The 13,870-nt window shown below is 44.3% G+C and overlaps 1 pseudogene; it reads right to left on the reverse strand.

The window, feature by feature from the left end:
- Positions 1-11,963: 11,963 nt before the first annotated feature.
- On the reverse strand, positions 11,964-12,752 carry LOC136491914 (tubulin beta-1 chain-like; annotated as a pseudogene).
- Positions 12,753-13,870: the final 1,118 nt, after the last annotated feature.

The following is a 13,870-nucleotide window of genomic DNA, read 5'->3' on the forward strand; positions in this document are numbered from 1 at the left end:
GCGTGTGTGCCTAGAGGCCAGAGACGGCCTTGGCCTATGCGCTCCCGGTGTGGAGCGCCATGGCTGAAACAGCGAGGTCTGGCGGCGAGTAGGGGAAGACTAGGGCTCACCATTGGTGTCATGTAAGATAGGATGGTGACACAGTGGTAGGTCGTGGCCGTGTCAAGACAAAGTCATGCAGTGCCAAGCAGCGTCGACGTGGAGGATCGAGGCATCGTCCTCCGCTACGGCGGCACTGGTGACGTCGTGCGGCTTCGACGCTCCTTCTCCTTTCTTCGATCCCCTCTCTCTCTTGGCTCAGGTGTGCGGTGGATGGTCACAAGGTGATGGTGGGGCATAGGGACGCGTTTTGGGCAACCGGGGCTGGGGCTCTTATAGCCGAAGCTCCATGCCACCCATGGTGATCGGCATCGTACGGTGGGAAGGTGCGCGCTGCATCCGACAGTGGTGTGAGGTTGTGTGAGCGTGGCACAAGGGGGAGCAAGGCCATGCCCTGGGCATGACCCCCTGGCCCACTCCTGCCAACGCTATCAGCCCTTGGTCACGTGGGCGGTTGAGGCATGGGCGCAAAGAAGAGGACACTATGGCGGTGTGCGACTGACATGTGGGGTCCAGTGGCAGCGGCAGCAAGGGAAGCGGGGAGGCGCGTGGGCGTGAGTGATGCGCCGGGCTGCAAGCTGGGCTGGCCACGCGAGTTGGGCTGGCATGCTGCTGCGCACGCTAGCTGGGTTGGCTGGCTGCTGTGCGCTAGCGGGCCAAGCATGCCGAGCCAGCTGCGGGCCTTCTTCTTTTCTTTTTCCCTTTTTCTATTTTATTTTTCTTCTCCTTTTTTTAAATTTCAAATTGATTTGAAATTTGAATTCAAAATTGGTGTACCTTATTCATTAGACTTTTAGATATGAGGCCCACAACATTCTTTTATATATCCATATTAGGAATTTATTTAGCTATTTTGTATAACAAAAATAGGTGTAGTTTTGTTATACAAAAATGGAAATAATTTTCTCTTTAAACATTTATTCTTTGGTTTGAGTAATAATTACTTTATGGTGTATTTCTTTAAAGGAGTTGTTAGGCATCACATAAAACAGATGAAAATCCAAATCACCATTTTAGTTAACAATGTATGCTATGTTTCATTTGTCAGTATTTAAATAAACATGATTAACATATGGCATGCCATGCTTATGTGTTGACTTGGGTTGGGGTTAGACCTAATGCATCTCTTAGGTTGGGTTTCTATACATGACACTCATCAACCCATGGGAGTTTTTGAGAAAAATTTTGTAGCTGGTATTTTTGGTGTATGGATTTTTGGGTTGTTACAGATTAGCCACTCAACTTGCCATGCCACTCAATCCTAGCAATGATGCAAAGTTAGATCACTCGAGTGGCACTAGATGACCGATATGCAAACAAGTTTGCCCCACTTAATAGTGCGGCCGTCTATTCTAAACCTGGTCATGCACTTCTCTACACAACCTTTGACCGGTGAAAAGAAATGCCCTACAAATATACCTTTGCCTTACGCATTCCATTCCATCTCCTCCAATGTTGATGCAACACATGCACCAACCATATCACAAATGATATGATCCACTTCATATCATCACATGACCTTACTAGTTCATCAATCTTGACATCACTTGCTCTTCACCGTTGCCTCAGTCCATCGGAGCCAAGTCAACACTCAACTTGCCCTTCACACTTACAACCGGTCCGTTGAGCCAAGCCTTGTCTTGATCTTCTCTACCTTGGTCACATGAGTCAATGTCATGTCTCATATGCAATGAGCTCCTTCATCACATGTGTGAGCTTTGCAACATTTCCAAGCCATTTCACCTCCATGGCACATGTTGCTCACACATGTGTACCTGTGGACTAATCACTTGTGTATTTCACTTTGAACACAATTAGTCCACCTAGGTTGTCACTCAATTACCAAAACCAAACAAGGACCTTTCAGCCTCGTAGGACTTAGTTGTAGTGCTAGGAATAACTTCTAGGATTAGAAAAATCGCTTCACATTTAAATCCCATTGCCTGCACTTTGTTGCTTGAGTGTATGTTTGAATACTTGTTTGAATGCTTGCTTGATTGCTCGTGTGTATGTTTGCTTTTCTAGAATTTACTTGTGGCACCAAAATAACCTCCCTTAATTATCAATTTCATTCTTGAATTATTTAAAACCTTTTCTTTATTTTATAGAGGTAGAAAATGCGTCATAGATATAAATAATATTTTATTCTCCTCTTAATTAACTAGGAATTATAATAGCCATCGCATTAATAAATTATAGGTTTAATCTTTCTTTCCAATATTCCTCTCAATTTACATTTAGTTAATAGGAAATATGAAATCATTAATTTCTATCATAGTAAGAAAGTAATATATAATATCTCGAAATTAATATAGTAGTTAACATAATATATAATTTCTTAATATTAAGGAAATACATCATTTATCTATGATACATATGGGCAAATATATATGAAACGTATCTGGTGCAAACCAATCACCCCGTGCAACCTTGGAAACTATGAATTAGGGCCACAAGATGCTAATCCAATGGACAGGGTTAGAGGTGGAATTATTTTGCGCTTAAGGCCCCCTACCAGCCGGCCACTTTTCCAACTAGAAATGGACACGAGGGGGCAGGGGGGTATTAAAAAAGTGGCCGGCTAGTGGGAGGCCTTAAGCGCAAAATAATCCCACCTCTAACCCTGCCCATTGGATTAGCATTTTGTGGCCCTGATTCGTAGTTTCCAAGGTTACCATGGGGTGGTTGGTTTGCACCAGATACGTTCCCAAATATATATACATGTATTGTTACGTTGTTTGTTTTTTATTTACAAAAAATGAATAGAAACGTCTCCACTGTGTACTCCCTCCCGTGATGCCGCTCGGCCCAGCATGGCCGTAGCCCCTCTCGGCTTGGCCTAGCCAGCTCGGCCCGTCACGGGCAACGGCCTTGCCTACGCTGCACCGCACCGCGATGCCGCATCTGCGCCCAGAGCCACATCGCCTTCACGTGCGCCGCGTCCATGCTGTGTCAACACCACATTGACACCACGTGGCCGCCGTCCATCTCGAGCACATGAAGAACACCACGGCCAATAGCTCACCCGCTGACTTACTGTGCTGAGGTTGCCATGGCCGCTGACTGCTATGCTGACCGACATACTGTGCTCCGCTGACTCCCTATGCCGAACCGACCTTCCCAGCTATCGCCCCGCCATGGTTGTCGGGAAAGATCTCCGTTGTCAGAGATATTTCCCCCGCCGTGCGCCTATAAAAGGGCGTCGAGGTCGCCATTGGGGAGCCATCAGTGGAGCTGAGTTTGAGCATGCGATGGAGATGCCGATGGAGTCGGAGTCGCTGGTGAGCTCTTCTACATCGAAGCCGCCGCTGTCAGTCCGCTCGTCGTAGTCCTACGCCTCCGCCTCCTCCTCTGCTCCCTCTTCTTCCTCCTCCTCTCCTATGCTCTCTGCTCTGCCGCCATCGCCGTGCCCTGCTCCACCGCGCCTCTGCTCTCCCTTTCTCCCCTAGCTCTACCCTACCCTTTTCTCCCCTGTTGCTGCGCGCGGACAACAGGGAAGGACGGAAGATGCTGTTCGCTGCGCCCTCACCTTGCTCCGTCGTGCCGCAGCAAGCACCGTTGTTGCCTTTGCTCTATTTCCCTGCTCCGCTCTCGCTCTCTCACACACCAAGCGCCACCGCCATCGACTGCTCTAGCCGGCTCGCCACACCGCCGCCTTGCCTTGCTACGCCGGCACCATGCACTTTCGCCTCGCCCTGCTTGCTTTCTCCTTACCGTCTCCCTCTCTCACTTTCTTCCGCTCTTTGTTCTCTCTTTTTCTCTCTCTGAAGTTGGAGCACATGGATGGAAAGGTGTAACACCTCGGGTGTTTAAATATTAAAATCTGGCATGTCATCATATGCATTGCAAAGCATTTGGCATTTGGTGAAAACTTTGATATGCATACACTAATACAAGTTTATATTTATGTGGTATGTGTTGCAATGTATTGTTTGACTCAAGTTCAATGTTTGTTTGGATTTTGAATTTTTCGAGAAAACCCCGCTTTTCCCCATTTAAATCCTACCCTGAAAATCCATTTCAAAATCTAAGCATATTTTGGGGTTGGGCCCAAAAGCAAAAGTGTAGAGCTTGGCAAGTTATACAAAGTTTGTTTTTGGTGTTTTTCAAGTTATTTAGGAAAATTTTGAGTAATTCAAAAAGGCGTAATTCGTTAAATTTCCCTATTCAAATTCAAAAGTTCATTTCAAAATCTAGACCGAATTAGGAGATGGTTATAAAAGTAAAGTTGTAGAACTTTTGATTTTGAACAACTTTTATTTTTGGAGATTTTTGAGTTGTTATGAAAATTTGGGAGTAATTTGTGAATTTTGGCGAATGGCAAACTTGTAATTTCGATGAACAGTGTTCACTGCTTGCGCTACACCGCCGGCGAGCTTCGGCTTGCTTCCAGTCGCGCGCGTGGCCGTCTGGACATCACGTTGGCGTGCTGAAGGCTTCGTCGTGGCTTCCTTGCGCTTCCTTGGTTGCCCTATAAAGCTCTGGAGCCGCCGCCGTTCTTCTTTCTTCGTTCTCTGTTTTTCCCGTCGCCGCTGCTCCATCTCCGGCGAGCCCGTGCCGTCGTTGTCGTGCTCCACCGTCGCTGATAAGCTAGTCCCAGCTCCGCCTAAACCTTGCGCGTCCATCTGACCCACCAATTTGGCTTGTCTTCACCGGGAACTCGAGTTTCATCACCTTCTTCCTCGCGGTCGGTAACCTCACCATCGCATGCGCATCTCCGTGGCCAGAGCCCGTCGGTGAGCCATTGCCCTTGATTGGTGTACCTTTAGCTTCGTCTCGATGCCGTAGTGCTCATTTCACGATTGATTGGTCATTTTATCCACTGCAGTTGCCGACACACCGTCACCGACGATCCTTGCTCCGCCGCCGTTGCTGTTCACGTCGACCCGCGTCTACGCTGCTTCTCCAGCCTTGCTTTCTGCTCTGTAGTGTTCGTGGTAAGCTCCTAATGCTTCCTGTGCCCTTTGATTAACTGCTACTGTACTCCTGTCACCGGCGTAATGTCGCCGAGCCACCGCGTCCGCCATGGCCGACGCCAAGCTCGTAACTCGTAGTAATTCGTCTAGCTAGTGCCTTCAGTCGATGCACCGGGATGATGTGGTCATTTTGGTACGTTGGTCGTCGCCGTTGATCTCACCGTCGGTGAGTTTGCGCCGGTCAGCGCCGTCGTCGTCGTAGTCAACACGCGGGAGGTAAGTGATGACATGTGGGGTCCGATGTCAGTGACTCAGCGTTCAAATGGATTTTTCTATTTTTAGATTTGAATGAATAGTGTCTGTTTTTGTTATTTTTGTATAGATTTATTTAGAGCTCCAAAAATTATGAAAATTTTTGAGTGACTTCTTTGTGAGGTATAGTATTTAAGAAAAATATGAAATAATGTTTTTTTTAGTAATTTTTAAATGTGATAAAAATTGCTCAGTTAATTCATAAATGGATTTCCAGGATTTTTCTAGGCTTATTTATTTATCCAAAAATTATGAAATTTGTTTTGCCACTTAGTTAACATGTAATGAACATGTACTAAAATTTTGAGCTCAATTGGAATAAGTTGATTTATTTCATAATTTTGAATTAAATAATTAATTCATAAAAGCGAATAGTAACCTTTAATGATTTAGGTTTTTGTTTGGAATTTTGATTTGAGTGATGACCTTGGGTCATTTGTTGTTAATGATCCTTGGTAGTTGATGTATGTGTTACGAAAAAGATTTAGTTTGTTTGACTTGCAACTGTACCGCGAAGGAAAGTTGTATTCAAATTATTAATTTTGCATCCATCATCGAGCATCATGTTTCATATTCCACATCATGTTAAACATGGCATTGTTATTACGCGTAGTGAACGAAGGTGAAAACGTGGTAGTTAATCAAGCTGTTGAGGAGGTTGATCCATTTGTTGAGGTCGGATCGAATCCTTGTGTAACGTCGCAGGAGCCGGACTTTTCCGTCAACGAAGGCAAGCCCCGGATGCATACAACCCTACCTTGTATTTTATAAAATAATTTCGCTTTTGCTTTCCGTTACTGCATTAAGAGATTAGGAGTTAAGTAAGAGCCTAATTGTTGCATTACCACCCTTGTTATTCCGTGTTTACCATATTACCTGTTTTAAACTCGTATATGCCTAGTTTTGCTTAGCTATGCGTAGAACGATGAAAGTCGGGTGACTACCTGCCACCTACAAGTTTTAAATGGGACATTGGTTAATTATGTTAGCATGTGATATGGGAATGTGGAGTAATAAATCTAGACCGGGCGGACTCGGTGTGTGTGAGCCATAGGACATGGAGGTCTTGTGAGCGGGGTCTTTCCGCCTGTGTCGATTAAGGCACGTCCATTGTTGAATTGTATGAGGTGAGAATTTGTAGTACTAACCACATACTCCGGTAAGCCTGAACTTGGCAATTCTATTACGAGAATGGCTACTCGTGCACTGGGAGTGGAGAGATGGCGGGAATAGCGTGTACCCACGTGGCCATGGGCTGGAATGGTGGAGTACTGTGTTCTCAGGTGGCGCGGACTCGTTCTTGTTTTAGAGGATCCGAGGGTAGGTTGATATATGTGAGTCGGGGACCTGCATATGTCGTGTGGTCTGGAATTCCTAGCTGGGTTTAATCAGTTCGAATCGTCATTGCTCCTCGGTTATGGAGACTCAACTCACTGTTCATCATCGTAGAATTAATAACCGAAACTTGAATAAGGCTTGTAAAGGGGTTGGATATGAAGTTTCATGATCTCAGTGTGGATCGTGTCAGCTTTGTATATAATTCTTGAGAAGTTTTCTATATAAAGAATATTGTTAAAAGAGCTTTTACGCAAAAGAACTTTGATCATTGTTAAAGCTATACCTTGAATCCCTGAGCCTGCATTACTGAGTTTATCAGTTAATATTTCGGATAAGTCTTGTTGAGTACTTTCGTACTCAGGGTTCGTTGACCCCTTGTTGCAGGTGAGCCTCATGGGCAAATCTGTTTTGGATCGTGCTGCATGACTATCGTTCGTTCTGACGATGAGAAGTAAATGTGTGATCCTTGGGCAGGATGTTTATTTTGTGTGATATGTCTATATTAATTATGCCACTCCACTACTACTATGGTTTGTAATAATTATCGAACTTAGTTTATAAGGTTTGAAACAACTGGTTTGTAAACTATGTTATCGTAAGACTTCCGCTGTTTATACTCTGGTTTTGATATTTGAATAAGTGTTGTAATACTGCAATGACTCTGTAACATGATCCTGCTTGGAAATCGTGGATGATTTGGGGTTCCCCGAGGAAACCCGACAGTCTTTTTAAGTTATTGGAAACATATGCATAAATGTCAAAGGTCGTTGGACAGTGACAGGTGCATGTGGGCCCTATAACTTAGGAGGTTCTGCCACAAAAGGGATGAGGCAGCACCGAAGGCACCCAATGACCAGCTCCCAACCACGTCACAACAACCAATAGGAGCCGGCCACTTCACCCATGGACCTCACACGTCATTGGCTCTGCTTACCTCTCCTCCTTTCTGTAGAACACGGTTCACACAAAGTAGAGAAAGGAGCAAGAGGTGCACAACACAGTACAGTTTGGTCCATGGAATAGTGTTGCTGACCGAGCCCCACCAGCCTAACCCACGCGTCAGTCTCTATACCGGGAGGAAATTGCTAGGGGTACCCAGGAAACGTACATAGTAGAATGAAAGATAAGCTTATTAGTTATAGAAAACTTCCCAAAAAATTTGAAAATAAACTAGAGTCACCCTAGATCATACCTAGATATTTGCCATCCATTTTCATTAGCTAAAATTGTAGAAATAATTTCCATGTTCCGCTCCATTTACGATTAGTCGGTAAACATTAATAATTTATATCTTCGTCGTCTTAATTCTGAATTACGTAATTCTTTCACCATAAACTCCTAAAATAAAACCCTACATAATCATACCATTTTCCCTAATTTTTTGTGCCCATTTAAATTCTAGTTTGATTGCTTTTCCTTTTTATAATGCTAGTTATAGTAGTAGTAGCCGCCACCATAGTTGTAGTTAATCCCGTGTATATTCACGTATGTGTATACACCATGACACATACTCAAATATATCCATACCCAATTACCTAAAATGAATAGACATCTATACATACATGGATATGCCCAATACCCGGGTATACGCCTATGTATGGTTAACCCAAGCAATCTAATTATCCAATGTTAATTAATCATGGGTATATACATAAGTATGAACATATATGTCGCTAACCCTAGCCATAACCTAGCCCACCTAATTAACCCTAGGCACATACATATGCATGTGCATATGTCTCACTAACCCCGGTGAACCTGTAGAGGTCAGACATGTCATCTATGATGACTTGGTCAGACTTTCTCTTTCAGGTTCACATAATAGTGACCCTAATAATGTGGTCTGGTTTTCCATCAAGACCAATCCACCACCTTAAACTAACCCATAGAAGCCCTACCTTATGGATGGAATACCTCCATCCAAACCTTACTTCAAATTGGCATAATAATGATAACCTAGATAATAACCCATCACCCAATAGGGCCAACCCATCTAGGATCGTTGATTGCTTATGCTTGTTTTACATGCTTTGCTTGTTATTTTCCTTGTTTGTCGACGCTAGTCCACGTAGGATAGAAAACATGAGAGAACCCGATGGAGTCCAGAAGATAGGAACATGAGACACTAGAATCTGGATAAGGATATGATCGTCAATGAATGGAGGCAAGTCCTAACACCCACCTAACCCCTCCCTCTAAACTACATGCCATCCCTTAACCACCTCCCCTCCACCACCACCACATATTGCTAACCTCCACCATAAACCTTCCACTATCCATCACCACTAAATAATAACCCAACCTATATTACTTGAAACCCCTCATGAATTAATGAAACTATAATTATAAACTTGATTATGATAATATGATAAGGTAATGGTTACCTTGATATGATATGAGCATTATGAACTTGAGAATAATTAATATGGAACTTAAACTAGTAAAATTCGACTAAACCCCGACATGGGGCGAGTGGAGGTAATTTATGGAGATAAATTGCCTTGCAGGAATGCCTGGAGAGAATTGCTGTGGGAGATACTCATCTCGGTCACATAAGGACTGGTTCGTAGTCCCTCTCACCTAGTGAGATATTATGTACAACCATAGGTCTATATGGGTAGACTTGATCTCACACCCCGTTAGATAGAAGTATAATTTCTACTAGGAGGCCGGTGTAGGTAGCGGAATATTAGGAGCCGACACGGGGGATAGGTTTTCTTCTGTGGTCTGGTTGACATGGATGCTATGTGATCTTCCACGTTAAGCTTTTTGGTTTTTGGCCGCGTTCAAGCCCTTGATTTTCTTGTCCGTGTTCGAGCCATGCTTTTCTTTTATGATGATTTGGTATCATCACGTTGGGGGAATTTGATATCTTCCTGGTTTTTGTGTTTCCAATCCCTGAGAAGCCATAGTAGAGTTATATGGATATCTAAGGTCGTGTCCATTCATGTACGGGATCTCATTAGACCTGTCTAAGCCATGACGATGGTGTCGGACTGTGTCTATCTTATGGGGAAATTTGTACACCTCTATAGAGTTTATTAAATCTATTCAAGTAGCTCTGTCCTTGGAATGGGCAAATGCTAGGATGGGATACTATGATTAGACATGTACAACTATGATAATCTAGTAAGATCTATTTTACTAAACTGGTAATTATAATGAACAATAGGAACTGGTGAGAATGGTAATACTCTGCCAGGTCCAACCTATAATTATAACTTCTTCACCTTACTACTCCTACCCTTACCTATCCACCTCAACTACTCCAACCACCATAATCCACCTCCACCATATAGCCTTCCCCTTCCACCTCACCTCCACCCAAAGTTTAGGGCTTACTGAGTACTTTATGTACTCAACCCCCCTCCATTCTATGTTTTTAGGCGAGAAGCTATAGGAGTACATACTCAGATGGAACTTCTAGGGCTACATAAGGATAGGATACCTAGAGTACACTCGAAGATGGAGCCATACGAGAGAGCTACCCTAGGATCATGATGATTGGGATATTGGAATACGCTTAAGGAATAAGTCTAGGGTTACGTCCACACTCCAAGTTGCCTATAGGAATGGAGCCACATTGACATAGGACCGCTATCTTAGAACTCTGATATACGATAGAAGGCCATTGGCTCAAGCTATATAAACCCAAACCATGTAACATGTTTTCCCCATTAGCAGTAAAAGTATGGTTTTTGATATCAATCTTGTTCAAGTTGTGCGTATCAGCTACTGATCTAGGGACTAATAAATTATGCATAGAGGACCCTAAGTTAGGGGCCTAATAGGCCATGCCCCCATTCCCTGCTCAGAGGCTGGGGGTCAACCCCTAGGTCGCCCATGCCCCCTCCCTTGGTTGCCAGCCGAACGAGCACCGCCGCTGCCGGCGAGGCTACCGGTGGCCCTCTCCGTCGTCTAGGTTGACCCCTTGAAGGTCTCCCTGTCGTTTCTAAGGTATTCCCCCTCCAAGACCCTCAATTTCATGATATTGGTGATTAATTTTTGAATCAACTGATTAGGGTTTATGTTTTTGTTAGTTAGGATTTTGGGTTTAGGGTTTGGTTAGGTAGTTAGGGTTTAGGTTTTTGTTAGTTAGGATTTTAGGTTTAGTGTTTGGTTAGGTAGTTAGTGTTTAGTTAGTTTGTAGTAGTAATGGTAGTTAGTATATATATAGTGTTTATTAGTGTTGGTACTTAATTGTACATGACATGATGATTTCGATGACTTGATGAAGTTTCCTCAAATGCTTTTGTAGATGGATTGTTGTGTCCAAGTATTTTACAAAGGAAGTGTTACAAAAGAAGATGGTATGTTTGAGGATATGGAAGAAGAATTGGAATGGTTTGATGAACCTCCTAGCTTCAATGACCTTTGTGTCTGTTTGAATGCAAAGTTTGGCGGTAATTTCACATTGAAGGGGAGGTTTGATAGTGGGAAGATTAGGGCACACTATGTCCTAATGCCCTTGTGTGACCATGTTCACTAGTCCCGCTACAATAGGGTGATCCAATGTGCCCATGGCTAAGGTGGTGGTGGAGAATGGGTACAGGATGCAGGGTTTCCAGTACGGGCCGTCCATTGACGGTGTTGGGGGTAATGAACAAGAATTGGGGGTCAAAGGGGAAGCAACTCTGGGTAACATGGATTTGGATGGTTAGTTGATGCAGGAGCAACTTCATTCAACTCCAATGGCAGTCAATGATTAAGGTGGTTCTCAGTAGGGTGTATAAGCAATGACTTTGATGTAAACGAGTTCAAGCGGGAAGAGGAGGAGTAGGAGGAGGAGGACATGATTGGTGATGTAGTTAGTAGTGATTCAGATGATTCGAGCGATGACCAAGGAGGCAGAGATGCTATGCCAACACCGGTTGATGCTATGCCAGTACCGGTTCATGCTATGCCATTACCAGTACCAACTAAGGTACTTCATGCTATGTTGGCTTAGGGAAGACTAGTCACAGATTTACCAGAGATGATACCCCCTACGATTCATGGGCTAGAACTAGTGAAGCATAGCAGTATGTTCCACTAGATCCTTACACAGCGACAGAGCTTACTGCCATGCCAAAATCTACGGTGCAGCTCCTGCCACATCATCGGTTAGCGCCTAGGTCATCGCCATGTCACCACCTCTGTTGCGCCGCCATGCATGGCACGTTAGTGTGGTTTGGCCACGCCATGGCAATAGGCACGGCCAAAAGTGTTAGATTTGAAAATAAAAAATAAAGAGTGTCAAATTTGGAAATAGTTTTAAAAAAGTGTTAAAAATAAAAAAAAATCAACATCTATGACCTGCTATTCAAGGCGTTTGACGTGGCCACAGCCGGCATCCTGTGCGGCGGTGCCTGTGCAGCCCTTTGAGTTGGGGGTGAACTGCTTGCTGATGCGCTGGATCATCTCCTGGATGGAGGTGGAGTTATCGATGAAGGTGGAGTCCATCTTGAGGCCTATGGGCGGGATGTCGCACACGGTGGACTTGATGTTGTTGGGGATCCACTCCATGAAGCAGGAGGAGTTCTTGTTCTACATGTTGAGAATGTGCTTGTCCACCTCCTTGGTGCTCATCTTGCTGTGGAACATGGCGAACGTCGTGAGGTAGCAGCCGTGGCATGGGTCAGCAGCACACATCATGTTCTTCGTGTCCCACATCTACTGGGTGAGCTCTGGCACTATCACTGCGTGATACTGCTGGGAGCCTCGAGAGAGCGATGCAAAGCCAACCATGAAGAGGTGTAGACACGGGAACGGGATGAGGTTGACAGCTAGCTTACAGAGGTCAGAGTTGAGCTGGCCCAAGAAGCGGATGTAGCAGGTGACACTGCTCATGGTGGCGGAGATGAGGTGGTTGAGGTCACCAAAGCTCGACGTTGTGAGCTTTAGCATGCGGAAATAGATGTCGCAGAGTGCCTCGTTGTCGAGTACCATGCACTCGTCAGCGTTCTCCATGAGCTGGTGCACGGACAGCATGGCGTTATTGGGCTCCACTACGGTGTCGGAGACCTTGGGCGAGGGGAAGACAGAGAAGGTGAGCATCATCTGGTCTGGGTACTCCTCGTGGATCTTGCAGATGAGGAGCATGCCCATGATTCCTTGTGCATGACTTCGAGCACAAAGTCGATGAGCTCAGCTCCCTCAGTGTAGTGTGTGACAGAACCACCCAATTTATACAAGTTCAAGCGTGGCTGTCCCCACTTAACACATTGACACGCATGCACTTTTACTTATATAAACCCGGTAGTCCACTGAGTGTCATGAAGGACCTCGATAAATCAACATCACAACCAAGACCGTAATAGATTAAGCAAATACACATCACATACACGGAGTTTGCAGTGGACATAATACTACAATTGAGTTCACAATTAATAAGTACAATAATGAGTTCAAATCCGATTAGAGAAAACAACATAGCTTTGAAATGATTATAACATAAGTTGAATTACATTGCTAGCTTAATTGACATCCTCCAACAAAAGCATATAGATGAGAAATAAATACATAGTCGCCGAGCCCACTGGCACTTAGCCACCAACTTCAGCAAGCCAAGAACTTCACCTGCAACATGGTGGGATAAAACCTTGAGGACTTGAATATAGTCAGCTAGACTTACCCGACAAGAGAGAAATAAAAAGACTCTCAAGGATATACAAGGCTTATCTGGTGGAGCTGGTTGGATAACATAACTTTGCAAAAGAGCATCACTAGCATAAGTCCTTACTTTCATTATTTTAGCATCAAGTTTAGTGAAGTTATTTAAAGCTAAGTTTGCACCTATTCTATAGCAATCACTTGATTAATAAGCATCACAATAGTAACCATATCTAGTTTATCATATAATCATCATAACCATCATGTTCCATCAAGTGTTACTACGAATGTTGGACAGTGACCAAGTTTCTCACTATCCAAGAGAGACGGTGATTCAAATCGATTGCAACCAGCTGGGCAAAAATCCATAACATAAACCTAGGCATACCGCATGAAGGCAGCCTTAGGTCACCTTTGGTACAATTCAGGAACAGTCGTGGGTTTGATCTGAGCCCCACACTCAGGGACCAATCGAAAGCTGGGATGTTCAGACAATGGTCTGCCCAAGGTCCTTCCATGTCCCCGCACATATATCCTCCCCTCCAGTGTGCACACCATACATAACAACTCCTAGCCCGAATTGAGTTACTTGGTTTCACGGTCGGAACGACTTA

Source organism: Miscanthus floridulus, chromosome 11 (assembly GCF_019320115.1).
Source record: "Miscanthus floridulus cultivar M001 chromosome 11, ASM1932011v1, whole genome shotgun sequence".
NCBI lineage: Eukaryota > Viridiplantae > Streptophyta > Magnoliopsida > Poales > Poaceae > Miscanthus > Miscanthus floridulus.